Source organism: Myotis daubentonii, chromosome X (assembly GCF_963259705.1).
Source record: "Myotis daubentonii chromosome X, mMyoDau2.1, whole genome shotgun sequence".
In the NCBI taxonomy this organism is placed as follows: Eukaryota; Metazoa; Chordata; class Mammalia; order Chiroptera; family Vespertilionidae; genus Myotis; species Myotis daubentonii.
This window is the reverse complement of record NC_081861.1, coordinates 12,610,856-12,627,294: the sequence shown is the minus strand read 5'-3', so window position 1 is coordinate 12,627,294 and position 16,439 is coordinate 12,610,856. Positions and strand designations below refer to the sequence as shown.

Genomic DNA, 16,439 nt, shown 5'->3' with positions numbered 1-16,439 from the left:
ATATGGACAGTAGAGCATTAAATACAGCATGAGCCTCCTGTGACTAAACTGGTTGAATGCCCATGAAATGGACCTTTCCCCAAATCTATCTCCAGTGCCCTGATCCTTTTGAAATACAGTCCATAGCAAAATCTTATATTAATCTGAAATATATTTACACTGGAAAAGATACCTCTGAGCAAAGAGTTCCCTCCAGGCTGTTCTCCAAAGAGCTCACCGGGCAGCTGTCTGGTGATTATGGACAGCTAACGCCCTCAGAATCAGAGTTCTGACACCACATCCCTGGTGCATAACTAGGTCTCCTCTGTCATCAACCAGTAACTGCCTTTTCTCCTGCTGTTAATTTTTTCCATTGTTTCAAGTGACTTGATTTGAATAAACTTTTGTTCAACTAATCTCTTAAAAATTTTAATATGCCTCAGTTTATCTTTTAACAGCTCTATTATTAGTCCATTCTTTACAAGGTTAAGTTTACCATAACTAATATAAGAGGTAAGGGTGTTCATTTTTTTATGTCCCCCTCTCAGCCAGTGATCTGGAATTGGATGCTCATACTTACTAAACTCAAGAAAGAAGCCACCAATTCCTCAAGATTTGTGGTTATCAACTTGTTACTTGGCCTCACTCAGAGAAAAGTACCTACATGTGGCACTTCTTGTCATGCCAATAATTGGCAGCTGGCCTTCAAGGGAAGTCACTCTTACAAAAGGCTCCAGGGAAAGAAAACAACACCAGGTAGAAGGGATTTGGGCCTGGTTTTGAGATTGGGGCACTCATAGCAAGCCTGAATGGTATCTTCCAGGCTTCCAGCTTTCTTGACTTCCCCAAGATTGATAAAGACTTTGTATCCTTCAAAGTCTATGCTCAGGGTGGCTCAGGCTTGGAAGTAGGGAGAGCATATTCTTTTACTCATATGAAAATAATTATTTGGTTGTAGGAAGGCCCCAAGATGAAGACTATCTCCAAATTCTTCAAGCTGCTTTATATTTTCCAAGAACATTATGCTTTATTTCAAAAAACTTTAAGGAACAAGAACAGAAATGAAACAAATACTCAATGAGCTATCTTAGGAGGAAATGAGGTCAGGTTATGAGGATTGTTTTGTGTTTTTTTTACAAAAAGCTGCCTCTGGGGGCTGGAACAGACTGGCACTTGAGTTAGTAGCTCACTGAGGGAATGTGGAATGCCACTGCTGATATACAGGGCTCAGAATCCAAATCCATTGATGTAACAACTGGGGCACTAAGGCCCAGAGATAGCAAGGGGCTTGCCTATGTCACCCAGAAATTCAGTGGTGGAGTTTCGATAATAATTTATTTGACTACCCTCTTGTGTAATTACTGCCCTAGCCTGAATCCAGGGCGACCAGGCTGGCAGGGGAGGACAGTTAGGGGTAATTGGGCCAGTAGGGGAGCAGTTAGCTGGCAGGGGAGTGGTTAGGGGGTGATCGGGCTGGCAGGCAGAAGCAGTTAGGGGCAATCAGGCAGGCAGGCAGGTGAGCAGTTCAGAGCCAGCAGTCCTGGATGGTGGGATTGGGCCTAAATGGGCAGTCGGACATCCTTCAAGGGGTCTCAGATTGGAGAGGATGCAGGCTGGGCTGAGGGACACACACGAATTTCTTGCACAGGGCCTCTAGTGTTGTCATAAATGACAGGATTTCCCCTTTTTTTTTTTTTTTTAAAGAACCTTTATTATTGTAAGTATTTCAGACGTCCTCCTTTTCACCTCTTATTAACCCCCTCCACCCTGCTCTTGTACCCTCCCTAGGTCTTCCCCACTATTGTCTGTCTATGGGATATGCATATCTATAATAATAAAAGCATAATATGCTAATTAGACCAGTTGTCCTTCTGGATGAAGGCTGGGCTGTGACGGAAGCCCGGCCCCAGGTGCCGGAGCGAAGCACAGGTCCCAGGTGTCAGAGAGAAGCTGGTGCTCGCAGCCAGGGAAGGAAGCCCTACTCTTGCACAAATTTCATGCATTGGGCCTCTAGTATGCATATAAGCTCATTGGTTAATCTCTTTCCTCAACTCCCTCCCTCTGAAATTCATCAGTCTGTTGCATGCTTCAATGCCTCTGGCTGAGTAATAATACTGCAATGAGCACGAGAGTGCAAGTATCTCTTTGAGATCCTAATTTCAATACCTTTGGATAATATATGCTCAAAATTGGGATTTCTGGATCCTATTACATTTCTGTTTTTAATTTTTGAGGAACTTCCACACTGTTTTTTATAATGCCTATACCCATTTACATTCCTGCCAACAGAGCATAAGAGTTCCCTTTTTTCATATCCTCACCAACACTTGTTAACCATAAATTGGAAAAATTAACATTGTTAAAGTGGCAATACTACCAAAAGCCATCTATAGATTTAATGCAATACCTATAAAAATTCCAATAACATTTTTCACAGAAATAGAATTTTTAAAAATCCTAAAATTCATACAAACCCACAAAGGACACCAAACAGCCAAAGCAATCTTGAGCAAGAAGAACAAGACTAGAGACATCACACTTCCTGATTTCAAATTATACTACAAATCTATGGTAATCAAAAGAGAATGGCATTGGCACAAAAACAGACATATAGTCCAATGGAACAACATAGAAATCCCAGAAATAAATTTACCCATATATGATCAACTGTTTTTCAACAAGGGTGCCAAGAATGTACAATGGGAAAAGTATAGTCTCTTTAATAAAGGATGATGAAAAAATTGAATATCCAATGCATAAGAATAAAATTGGACTCTTACCTTACACAATACACAGAAAAAATCATTTCAAAATGGATTAAAAACTTAAACGTAAGACCTGAACCATAGGCCTCTTATAAGAAACATAAGGGAAAATCTCCTTGACATTAGTCTTTATAATGATTTTTTTGGATAGGACACCAAAAGCAATAATAAACAAGAGGGACAAGGGATACAATAAATAAAAAAGCCTCTGCACATCAAAAGAAACAATCAACATAACGAAAAGTTGACTTACAGAATGGGAGAAAATTATTTCAGAGCATATATCTGATAAGAGGTTAATATCCAAAATACATAAGGAACACACACAAAACTCAATAGCAAAAACCCCCCACAAAAAACCAAAACAGCAGCAATAACAAAAACCTAAAAATTACAAAATTGGGCAAAGGGGCACTCACATCCCCCCACAACCACATCAAAATTATAATTAAACCACAGAACTGACTGAAATCTGGCTGAATGGAAGTCCTACAACTAGAGAATTAAAAAAGAATCCACATTGAGATGGGTAGGAGTGGTGGAGGTACAGAACAGGCTGGTCCTATACCCACATGTGTTGTTGTTGTTGTTGTTGATTTTAATCTGGAGGTATATCTTGGTTATGGAGATCTATGTGAGGAGCAAGACCTCCTTAGCCCAGGGTTCTAATGCTGGGAAGAGAAGTCCCCATAACTTCAGACTATAAAAACCAAAGGGAGTTGTGGCTGAGTGACAATGAGGCTGCTGGAGTATCAGGTGTTTCCCTTAAAGGGCAAGCACAATGATTTACATGGACTCACTCCCTCTGAGCTCCAGTTCTGGGGCAGCAGCTTGAAAGGATCCAGGAACATACAGAGAGGAATTAAATTGTCTGGTAATAAGAGCAAGAACTGGGGGACAGCTTTCTCCCAGACAAAAGTGCTGGGGGAGGTCATTGTTCCTATGCTGAGACCCTCCTTGCCCCAGAGCTCACTGGCAGGCACCATATATGAGTTTCCATCAACGTGGCTCATGCTGTTTGCCTGGCCCTGATGACCCACTGAGACACCACTCAACCCTAATTGTAGGCTCACCTAAGCTGTTTGAAATGGTCTTTCCATATGAATATCCAGTAATGGCTCAGGCTTCACACTTTTCTAAAATCTCTCAAACAAGAAGCAGCTGGCCTCAGCAAGCTCCATGCCTCTCAATAAAAGGCCCCATATCAGTGCTTGTGCAGCAGCCTGTCTTGGTTCACAGATTGGCCTCTCCTGGGCATCCTCAAGCCCAACAAAAGTAGCAGCCATCTGTAGATCTCTCTGTAGCTTCTGCTGGGTGGCCCCAGGCATGGCACAGACAGTAGTTTACTTTGCATCTCCTGAGCGGCCCTAGAGCCAGTGCACCTGATAGTCAGCTTCGGACTACACCATATTACAACCCTATCTATCACATCCATGAGTGACACACTCAAGGGACCACCAAAGGCCCACTGATGTAAGTCCTGCTGTGTAGGGGTTTCTCCTGCACAGTAGCTCTTCACCTATAGTCACAGCTGCTCTTCACAGCCAATTGGCCTGGGGCTCAATCCCTCCCAGTGATACCAACAGCAAGCATGATTAATTACAACAGGACAGTGCACACAGCCCACACAGTGTGTACTTAGAGTGTCTACCTCAGGTGATTGAAGAGACAGATCCACTGGGCCCTGTTGGACAACTACTACAAAATATCACTCTACCAGTTCCAAGAGATATAGAAGCTCTACCTAATACATAGAAACACACAGGGAAACAGCCAAAACTTGGGAATGAAAAAAACATGCCACAAAAGAAAGTACAGAAAAAATCTTCAGAAAAAGAACTAACTGAAATGGAAGCAAGTAAACTACCAGACACAGAGTTCAAAACAATGGTTACTCAAGGGTGCTTAAAGAACTTAATGAGAACTTCAAGGAACTTAGTGAGAATTTCAAGGAAATTAGTGAAAACATCAACAACATAAAAAGGACCAGTCAGAAATAAAGCATGAACCACCTGAAATAAAGAATAATTTATAGGGGATTAACAGTATAGTAGAGTATGCTGAGAATCAAATGTGGAATATAAGAAAGCAAAAAGCACCCAATCAGAACATCAAAAAGAAAAAAGAATAAAAAATATGAAGATAGTGTAAGGGGCCTCTGGGACAACTTCATACATACCAACATTCACATCATAGGGATGTGGGAAGGAGAAGAGAGGAAGGAAGAAATTGAAAACCTATTAGAAAAAAAATAATGAACAGAAAACTTCCCTTACCTGGTGAAAGAAATAGAGATTAAAGTCCAGGAATCATAGAGTCCCAAACAAGAGTAACCCAAAGAAGCTCACACCAAGACACATCATAATTAAAATGCTAAAGGTTAAAGACAAAGAGAGAATCTTAAAAGCAGCAAGAGAAAAGCAGTTAGTTACCTACAATGGAGTGCCCATATTACTGTCATCTGATTCCTCAACAACAAATTTTTAGGCCAGAAAGAAATATTCAAAGTGATGAAAAGCAAGGACCTACAACCAAGATTATTCTACCCTCCAAAGCTATCACTTGGAATTGAAGATCAGATAAAGAGTTTCCCAGACAAGAAAAAGCTAAATGACTTCATTACCATTAAACCAGTATTTCATGAAATTGTAAAGGGTCTTTCAGAAGAAGGAGGAGGAGGAGGAGGAGGAGGAGGAGGAGGAAGGGGAGGAGGAGGAGGAGGAGGAAGGGAAGGAGAAGAAGATGACAAAATATGAACAATAAATACATGCCTATCAACAATTGAATCTAAAAATCAAAATAAATGAACAAGGAATCTAATGAACAAAAGAAACTAATGAATAAAATAGAGGCATGGAAACATGGTACAGACTTAATCTCAGAGGGAAGGGAGGAGGGGGAGAGGGAAGAGATTAACCAAAGAACTTATATGCATATATGCATAACCCATGGACACGGGCTATAGACTGATGAAGGCCTGGGGTGAGGCATGATCTAGTTGGAGAGGGGCAATGGGAAGAAAATGGGGCATCTGCAATACTCTCAACAATAAAGATTTTAAAAAGAAATTAATAAAAATGGGCAAAGGACTAAATAGACATGTCTCCAAAGGAGACATACAACTGGCCAACAAATATATAAAAGATGCTCAACATCACAATCATCAGGTAAATATGAATCAAAACCAACTCACACTCATAAGGGATATCTACATAGACTGAGGCACTATATTTTATGCAGATCCACCTTCTGTAGCACTATGCCCTTCAGATTCCAGCCACTTCAGATACCCTTACCTCTGTATTCTGCCCTCTCACTCCATGAGAATGCCATGCTTTCCTTTGCTTTGATTCTAATCACTGCACTGTAATTGGAAAACTTTCTCCAGGCTGAGATTAGGTGACTTCAGGCTTACATTGTGAGTTTACTTTGTCTTCGTTATCTGAGTCACGTGCTTCCTATTACCTAGTGTCTGAAAACAGTTGTCTCATACACTTTTTATAGTTTTTATGGTAGTTATTTGCTGAAAAGCTTGTCTACTATACACAAATTGTGCTTATGGCATACAATGTATAACGTATCAAAATGTATGGAGAAAATAAAATTATCACAATACTACCACTCAGGGAAAAAACACTCTTGCATTTTGGGCTCTTTTCCTTTCATGCATTTTCCTATATATACATGCAATGTTTATGCAAAAGTGAGATCAGACTGCATATATAAAGTTGCATCCTGAGTTTTTCACTTAACATTATATGGTGACTGATTATAAAATCAGCACATGACAGCTATATAAGTTTTGAAAAGCATACAAAAACAAAAGGTGAAAATAACTACTCTAATCTCCCCATCCAAACATAACCACTGTGGGTGGCCAATTTAAGTGGCAGAAACATCCTGTGTCTGGTTTATTCTTAGATAATCAAATTCAATAGTGTTTAGCCCTTTTCCTGTTCCATGACACCAAGGGAATATAAAACACTCCCCTAAATAGTTTACAAAGTCTTCTCTCTAATCTGGTTTTATCCCCTTGTTTTACAGACAAAAGCCTGAAATCCAAGAAAGTTAACTTCTTGCCCATGATAATTGCAAGGGTTCTATCCAAGGTTCCAATTCCCTGAAACACAGCACATATTGCTATATCCAGCTATTTCCTCCTTTTTAAAGTGGACAATCTTTATTGTCACCAACATCCCCGCTCCCCAACCACCAATGCCCTGAGTGACTTACAGAGAGTTTAATGAAGTCAAATACAGCCTGAAGTGGCAGAATAAATAGAAGCTTTGAGGATACATGGGGAGTAACAGAGTAAGGCAGATTATGTGATTGGAAAGGAGGCCCTGAAGTCTTCCAATGAAGAGAGAAGATGGCTTATTTATTGAATTATTCATTTGTTCATTTATGGTGGGAAGAAAACAATTGTTATTTTAAGACCTATCTTCAGTTTGAATGTGTTGGCTCTGGAAGAAAGCTGAATTTTATAAGAAAAAAAATCCTTTGTTTATAAAAATCACCTTATTAGGGTCATGTGGCCATAAGAGGTAGAGCCAGTGGGCAAAGTGGAAGTGGAAGGGGAAAGATAAACAAGAATTAATTTTCTCAGCATAATAAAGTAACAGGTGCTTTCCCCTTTCTGCCAGTAAGCAGGGAAGAATGGAGTTTGAAAAGTAGAATTGATGGGGAATCTTGGAAGGTGGAGGAAGAATTTAGAGAAGTAGCACACAGGTCATAAGGGTGAAGGTGAGAGTGATACTATGATACTACACAGTGCATTCCCTGGGGCCACAGGAGAGTCTAGCATCACATTTAATTATACTTTGTTATTGTGCTGGGCTGTAATCTCTCTCTGCTAATAATTTCTTCTTTTTCTTCTTCTTCCTCCTCCTTTCTTTCTTCTTTTTGTTCTTGTCCTTGTTCTTATCTTCTTGTTCTTCTTCATCGTCATCATTATCATATGTATTGAGTGTGTACTACATGCAGGCACTGTGCTATTTAATGTGCTATTAAATTATGTCATTTAATCCTCACAAACAGTTCATGAAATAGAGGTTATGAATATTCTAATTTTCAGATGAGGAAACAAGCACAGAGTGGTTAAATAACTTGTTCAAAGTGAACTATCTAATAAGTGGTTCAGTTAGGACATAACTCCAGGTCTGTGCTTTAAAATAGTGATCTTCACACTTTGGTGATTTCCCATCCCACCAGTTAAATGCTTTGATCAACTATCCCCAATATATATACAAATATTCATTTATAACTCATATACATGTACCACTAGACAATCTCTGTATTATAAATATGTTGCACATCTATATTATAAAACATTTAAATCAAGAATTTTGAGCTATTTGTAGAAGACGGCGGCCAACAGGATGACAGTGAGGGAGAGAGTGTAAGTGAGTGAGGGAGCAATAAAGGAGTGTATGGACATGTGGGGCGTGTGCATGTGTGTGTGTGTGTGTGTGTGTGTGTGTGTGTGTGTGTGTGTGACAGTTATATTCTGCAGGACTGTTGGGGGCTTGCAGAACAGGCTCCCCTAGCTGGGCAGCCTCTACTACCATTGCAATCTCTCCCAGGATGGCAGGCTCTGCTGCAGAGACTGTGCCATCTTGAAGGGGAGAGCAGCTGTGAATGGAAGCCCAGCCACACCTCCACACAGGGAGACCTCAGACACCACCCAGGACCCTACAGCCACACCAACTAAGGACCTACTGCCTCAGATGCAAGCCCACAAACACCAAGACTCCAGCCTCCCCAGCTGCAGGCTCCTACAAAATTTGTCCAGGGGAGACAATATGGTGGCTGAATAGGTGGACATATCCTGTGATTCTCACAGAGCAATTAGAAGAAATAGCTGAATCTAATAATATCCACCTGGAATTGGTGAATTAAACACAGCTGGGGAGACAGTCCATGGCCGGAAAGGACAGAGGATGCATGGAGAATGAGAGTGAGCCACATAATCAGACACCTTGAGAGGAGCAAAAATAGAGAGACAAAGAAACAGCCCCCATATGAAAGAAAAGGAGGAATCACCAGAAAAGGAAGTAATCAAAATGGAGGCAAGCAATTTGTCAGAGAAAGAATTCAGAGTGATGGTCATAAGGACACTGAAAAGGATGGAAGACAAGTTCAACAACATGTGTAAGAATGAAGAGGAAATGAAGGAGAACCAAGAAGAAATGAAGAATAACATAGCTGCGATAAAGGACATAATGGAAACCATCAATAGACTAGAAGAAGCTGAGGACCGCATTAGTGAGCTAGAAAACAAGGTAGTAAAAACCACCCAAGCAGAGCAGCAATTGGAAAAAAAAAAAACTTAAAAAGCAGGAGGAGAGCCTAAGGGAGCTTTGGGACAATATGAAATGAAACAACATCCACATAATAGGGGTGCCAGAGGAGAGAAAACTGAGCAAGGAATAGAACACCTGTTTGAAGACATAATGACAGAAAACCTCCCTGATATTGGGAAGAAAAAACTCACACAAGTCCAAGAGCTCACAGAGTCCCAAACAGGATGAACCCAAAAAGACTGACACGAAGACATATCATAATTAAATTGGCAAACACCAAGGACAAAGTAAGAATCTTAAAGGCTGCCAGAGAGAGACAGAAAGTTACCTATAAGGGATCTGCCATTAGACTATCAACTGACTTCTCAACAGAAACACATCAGGCCAGAAGGGAATGGAATGAAATATACAAAGTGGTGCAAAGCAAGGGAATGAATCCAAGAATACTATACCCAACATGACTATCATTCAAAATTGAAGGTGAAATCAGGAGCTTCACAGACAAAAGAGGGTTACGGGAGTTTATTACACTAAGCCAGCAATGCAAGAAATGTTAAAGGAACTTCTGTAAAAAGAAGAAATAAGAAAGGGAGAAGGAAGACAGGCATCAAGAATAAAAATGGCAACAAAAAAGTACCTATCAATAATAACCTTGAATGTAAATAGATTAAATGCTCCAATCAAAAGACAGAGTAGCTGAATGGATAAGAAAACATGACCCATGTATCTGCTGTCTACAAGAGACCCACCTCAAAACAAAGAACTCACACAGACTGAAAGTGAAGGGATGGAAAAAAAAATTTCAGTCGAATGGAAATGAAAAAAACACACACAACAACACAAAAAGCTGGGGTAGCAATACTTATATCTGACAATAGACCTCTAAGTAAAAGCCATAACAAGAGATAAGAAAGGCCACTTCATAAAACAAAAGAGAGCAATTCAACAAGAGGATATAACTCTGGTAAACATATGCACCCAACACAGGAGCACCCAAATACATTAAAAAAAAAATCTGGAAGATATCAAGGGAGAGATTGACAACAATACAGTCATAGTAGGGGATTTTAATACCCCATTGACACCACTGGATAAATCCTCTAAACAAAAAATCAGCAAAGAAACATAAATCCTAAATGTAACTCACTAGATCAGATGGAATTAATTGACATCTTCAGAACATTTCACAGCAAAGCCACAGAACATACATTCTTCTCAAGTGCACATGGGAGATTTTCAAAGACAGACTACATATTGGGACACAGGCAAAGTCTCTTCAAATTCAAGAAGATAGAAATCATATCAAGCATCTTCTCTTATCACAATGGCATTAAATTACAAACCAACTACAATAAAAACTGAAAAAAATTGAACATGTGGAGGCTAAATAGCATTCTATTAAACAATGATTGGGTTACCAAAGAGATCAAAGAAATAAAAAGCATCCTGGTATCAAATGGCAATGAAAATACAACAATCCAAAACCTATGGGAACAGTGAAGGCAGTCCTGAGAGGGAAGTTCATAGCTCTCCAGGCCTACCTCGAAATAACAAGAAAAATGGTAATAAATTATCTAACCACACAACTCAAAGAATTAGAAAGAGAGCAACAGAAAAGCACAGAGTAAAGCAGGTGAAATCAGGAGCTTCACAGACAAAAAAGAGTGAAGGGAGTTTATTACCACCAAGCCAAACCAAAAGCAAAACAAACAAACAAACAAAAAAACAATACAAAAGATCAATAAAACCAAGAGCTGGTTCTTTGCAAGGATAAACAAGATTCATGAACCTCTAGCCAGGCTCACCAAGAAGCAAAGAGAGAGGACCCAAATTAAAAAATCAGAAATGAAAGATGTGAAGTAACAACCGACCCCACAGAAATACAAAGGATTATGAAAAAATACTACGAACAACTCTATTCCAACAAACTGGACAACCTAGACAAAATGGATATATTCTTAGAAAAATACAAGCTTCCAAAACTCAATCAGGAAGAATAAAAAAACCTGAATAGGCTGATAATTACCAAATAAATTGAAGCAGTAATAAAGAAATCATCCAGCAAACAAAATCTCTGGTCTGGACAGCTTTACAGGGGAGTTCTATCAAACGTTCAAAGAAGAACTAAAACCTACCCTCCTCAGATTATTTCAAAAAACTCAAGAAGAATTTCCAAGCTCTTTCAAGAAAGAGCACACTTCCAAGCTCTTTCTATGAAACCAGCATTACTCTAATTCCAAAACCATATAAAGACACCACAAAGAAAGAGAACTACAGACCAGTATCCTTGATGAACATAGATACTAAAATCCTCAAGAAAATTCTAGTAAATCAAATTCAGCATTACATTAGAAAGATAATACACCATGACCAAGTGGGAGTTATTCCAGGGATACAAGGATGGTACAATATCTGCAAATCAATAAATGTGATACATCACATAAAAAATTGAGACAAAAATTACATAATCATATCAATCAATGCAGAAAAAGCATTTGACAAAATCCAACACCCTTTCTTGATAAAAACTCTCAGCCAAGTAGGAATAGAGGGATCACACCTCAACATAATAAAAGCCTTATATGACAAACTTACAGCCAACATCATATTCAGTGGGAAAAAACTAAAACCATTTTTCCTAAGAACAGGAACAAGACAAGGATGCCCACTCTCACCACTCCTGTTCAACATAGTACTGGAAGTGCTAGCCATAGCAATCAGACAAGAAGAAGAAATAAAAGGCATCCAAATTGAAAAGAAGAAGTAAAACTGTCCTTATTTGCAGATGACATGATACTGTACATAGAAAACCCGAAAGACTCCATCAAAAAACTACTAGACTTAATAAATGAATTCAGTAATGTAGCTGGATACAAAATTAACACCCAGAAGTCTATGGCTTTTTGATACAACAAACTAGAGGTCTGATGCACAAAATTCATGCAAGGGGCTTGGCCCTCTCAGCCACAGTGGCTTGCTTTGGCCCTCGCAGCTGCAGCGGCTTGCCTCCTGAAGGTTGTTCGGCTGTCCAGTTTAATTAGCATATTATACTCTTATTATTATAGATTATGAACTCTCAGGAAGAGAAACTGAAAAAACAATCCCATTTACCATTACACCAAAAAATCAAGCTACCTAGGAATAAACTTAACTAAGGAGGTAAAATACTTATACTCAGAAAAATATAGGACAATGGGGGGGAAAAAAGGGGAGATAGAGGGTCAGTGTGCAGAGCTCTGCTGGCAGCTGCAAGGGGAAGCCAGAAAAAGACAAGTTCCTGGTGCAAAGTTTGCTCTGCAGCACAATTTAGGCATTGGAGGAGTTGTAGTTGTCACGATCTACAAGATGGGTTTTCCAACTTTTGGAGAGACGAGATGGTGGTGGAATAGGCAGGCACGTCCCAAGGCTTGTCCCGGAGCGAACAGAATGAGCAGCTGAAACAGATAACATCCACCCCCGAATTGGCGAAGTATATTCAGCTGGTGAGACAGTTTGCAGCCGGGAAGGGCAGAGTTCCCCTGGAAAGGTAAAAACCAGGGACCTGGGCAGGAAAGTTTGCCAGATCTCTGAGCCTAGAGGGTCAGAGGGAGACCGAGAGACACCCAGCCACATCCCTTGGGACAGGCACAGCCTCTGACTGGGGAAAGGAAATCTGCAAGACTGTTGGCTCCGGAAGATTTGAGATCTGGGTTCCATAATTACGGAGGACTGAGCCTAAAGGGGGCAGCCTGAAGCGCTGACCAGACCATGCAGTGCCAGTAAGAGAGGAGTTTACAGAGACTCAGTCTTCCTCATTTCTGCGGCCAGCATTTGTTTGTTTTCACTGAACCCTGTTCATAGGACATTTTGGATACAGACCCTCACCCGTGCTGAAGAGCAGGAGAAGGTGCGGATGAGTGGAATCTGGGAAGAGGCTAGGGAGAGAAGAGGGTCCAGGAGAGGTGGCAGCAAATTGAGTGCTGAGTCATGCCTGAGCCCAGGACTTGGGCAGCCATTTTCTCCTGAGGATATAACTCCTCCCTCCAGCCCCCAGGCAAGGAATACAGCCATACCCAGATTCCAACTTGAATGGTATGAAGGATTAAACAAATCTAATTAGTCCCTGGGAGTTAACAGGGTCTGGCCTATAGAGGGGCCTTCAGTCCCAACAACAGAAAAAAAAATCACAGACACTCCAGAAAACTGGGATCTTAAGCCAGCCAAAGGAATGACATTTCAAGTTTTCATTTTTATTTTTTTATTATTATTTTATTAGGTTTTTTTGCTTTTTTCTCTGTTCTCCTTTATTGTTCGTTGCTTTATTTTCTACTTTTTTCCCACATTATTTTTTCATCATTCAATTTTATTTTATTATTTTTACTTGTTATTTTTTATTTTTATACCATTTTTTAAAATCAATTTTTTTGTAAATATATTATTTTGTTCCCTTTCTATCTCTTCTTATCCACTCATCCCTTTTCTACCTCTGCTATACTGAAGTGAGGTCCTCTCCATATTTATCTAATTCTTAATCTTATTTCCTGTATATCAGCTCAGCCTCTACAGATTCTGCCCCCACCTTATTTATTGGGTGTTTGGTGTTTGTATTTCTTTGGTTTATCTATTGGTTCTGTGGTGTTTTCTCCATATATATATATATATATATATATATATATATATATATATATATATATATATGTGAAAAGAAAAATATATATATATATACACTCCTTTTTCCTTTCTCTCCTATATTTTTTTTTATTTTTTCTCTCTCTCTCTTAGGTATCATTTGTACTCTCTTTTCTCTCCCCTAATTCTCTTTTCTCAGGTGGCCACTTATATTGGGGTTATCAGTGTCATGAGTACATTCATGCTTTGTTCCCCTTGAGTCATGTCTTGTTGAGGTGAATTTTATCCAGTCTGGCTAAAGTGCTAGAGAGCAAGCCACATAACCAGACACCTGGAGAGGAGGAGCAGCGACGAATGCAGCTCATTCCCGTCCAAAGAGCAGCAGCTGTGCAAGCAGCCCACCCCCATCTGAGGAGCAGCAGACTTGAAATCAACCTGTCCAAGTCCAAGGAGAAGTAGCCTCACAAGCAGCCCACCACATCAGAAGAACAACAGCAGTGTGCAGCCAGCCCCCATTCAAGGATCATCAGCCACATGAGCAGTCCACCCCAGTTCAAGGAGTAGCAGCTGTGTGTGTAGCCCGCCCCCATCCAAGGAACAGCAGCCTCATGATCAGCATACCCTCTGTCTGAGGAACAGCAGCTGTGTGAGAAGCCTCCCCCCAACCAACCAGAGGAGCCACCACGGCTGTGAACAGAACCCACCACATGAGCTGTTGCCAACTGAGGAGCAGCTGCTACCACAACCGCCTGGGGAGCAACCGCAGCCCGAGGAGCCACAGCCACCCAAGGAGCAGCCCCTGTATGACTCAACATCTAAATCTGTTGGTGAGATCAAACATGGGTAGACAAAGAAACCCCCAAAGGAAAGATGAGGAGGACTCACCAGAAAAACAGCTAAGTGAAACAAAGGCATGCAACATGTCAGAAAAATAATTCAGATTAAGGGTCCTAGAGTGCATAAACCGGATGGAGGAAAAAAATCAATAACTTATGCAAGAATCAAGAAGAAACAGATGAAAAAAAATCAACAACTTATGTAAGAATCAAAAAGAAATGGATGAACAGCCACTAGCGAGGCAAGCCACCATGAGGCCACAGAAGAACCACCTTGCATTTTTGCCAAGAACCATTCATCTGTGCCTTAGTCCATCATGGCCAAACAAGATGAACCCGAAAAGACCCACACCAAGACACATCATAATTACCATGGAGAATGTTAAGGACAAAGAGAGAATCTTACAGGCTGCAAGAGAGATACGGAAAGTTACATACAAGGGATCAAGGGATCTCCCATTAGATTATCAAATGATTTCTCAACAGAAACACATCAGGCCAGAAAAGAATGGACAGAAATTTACAAAGTGATGCAAAGCAAAGGACTGAATCCAAGAATACTCTATCCAGCAAGGCTATCATTCAAAATTGAAAGGGAAATAAGAAGCTTCACAGACAAAAAAGGTTAAGGGAGTTTATCACCACCAAGCCAGGAATGCAAGAAATGCTAATGGGACTGGTATAAAAAGAAGAAATACAAGATGGGTTTTCCCAAAGCTGCCAGAACTCATCAAATTGAAGCTGCTCCAACCAGCACTGCAGTTAAAGGATTTAAAGCAAATCTTGTCTTTAAGGAGATTGAGAAGAAGCTTGAAGTGGAAGGGTAACAGCTTGTGAAAATCGGCAGTGTTTTTGCCTTCAAGGTGAAGGATGGCCCTGGGGGTAAAGAAGCCACCTGGGTGTGGATGTGAGGAATGGCAAGGGATCGGTGCTTCCTAACTCAGATAAGAAGGCTGATTGCACAATCGCAATGGACTTGATGGTTTTAATGACAGGTAAAATGAATTCTCAGTCAGCCTTCTTTCAAGGCAAATTGAAAATCACTGGCAACATGGGTCTGGCTATGAAGTTACAGAATCTTCAGCTCCAGCCAGGCAAAGCAAAGCTGTGAAGAACTTCCTGTGCGTACCTTTGAAAATCAAGATGAGACTTAGAGATATATATCTATGTTATTTCACTGTCAGAACTTAGACTGAAACCAAGCATTGGCAAATAGCATGAGATATTTTTTTAAGTGGGTTTGACCAATCCTGTTTTTCCTAAGCTCTGGGTGAATAGAGCCTGATTGTGTACTACTGCTTTGCTGAATTGCATATAACTGTACATTACAAAGTTAATATGGCAATTATGGTTTTGGGTAAAATTGAGATCCAGAATAAAATTAGGAACAGCAAAATCCAAAAACTGTGTAAACAAAAGCTTTCATTTTGCTTATGAAGTATATTTGAGTATTAGTCTGCTGAAGAGTTAATTTAAGTTTTCTTTGGCAGAACTAGGGGAGAAACAAAATACCAGAAGCTGGCCAGAAATTAGTGTTGTGTACTTAATGACCTTAATCTGTTTTCCATTAATACAGTGGTTCTCAACCTTCCTAATGCCGCAACCCTTTAATACAGTTCCTCATGTCGTGGTGACCCCCAACCACAACATTATTTTCGTTGCTACTTCATAACTGTAATTTTGCTACTGTTATGAATCATAATGTAAATATCTGATATGTAGGATGCATTTTCATTGTTACAAATTGAACATAAAGCATATTGATTAATCACAAAAACAATATCAATTTATATATTTATTTTCCGATGGTCTTAGGCGACCCCTGTGAAAGGGTTGTTAGATCCCCAAAGGGGTCGCAACCCACAGGTTGAGAACAGCTGCATGAATAGTTTTTAAAATTCTGTGCTGGCGTTAAAACAATTAAAATTTTTGCATTTTGTGCCAACAGA

General features: G+C 40.1%; 1 pseudogene; it reads left to right on the top strand.

The window, feature by feature from the left end:
- Window positions 1-15,187: 15,187 nt before the first annotated feature.
- On the top strand, window positions 15,188-16,051 carry LOC132223357 (sterol carrier protein 2-like; annotated as a pseudogene).
- The last annotated feature ends 388 nt before the right edge of the window (window positions 16,052-16,439 follow it).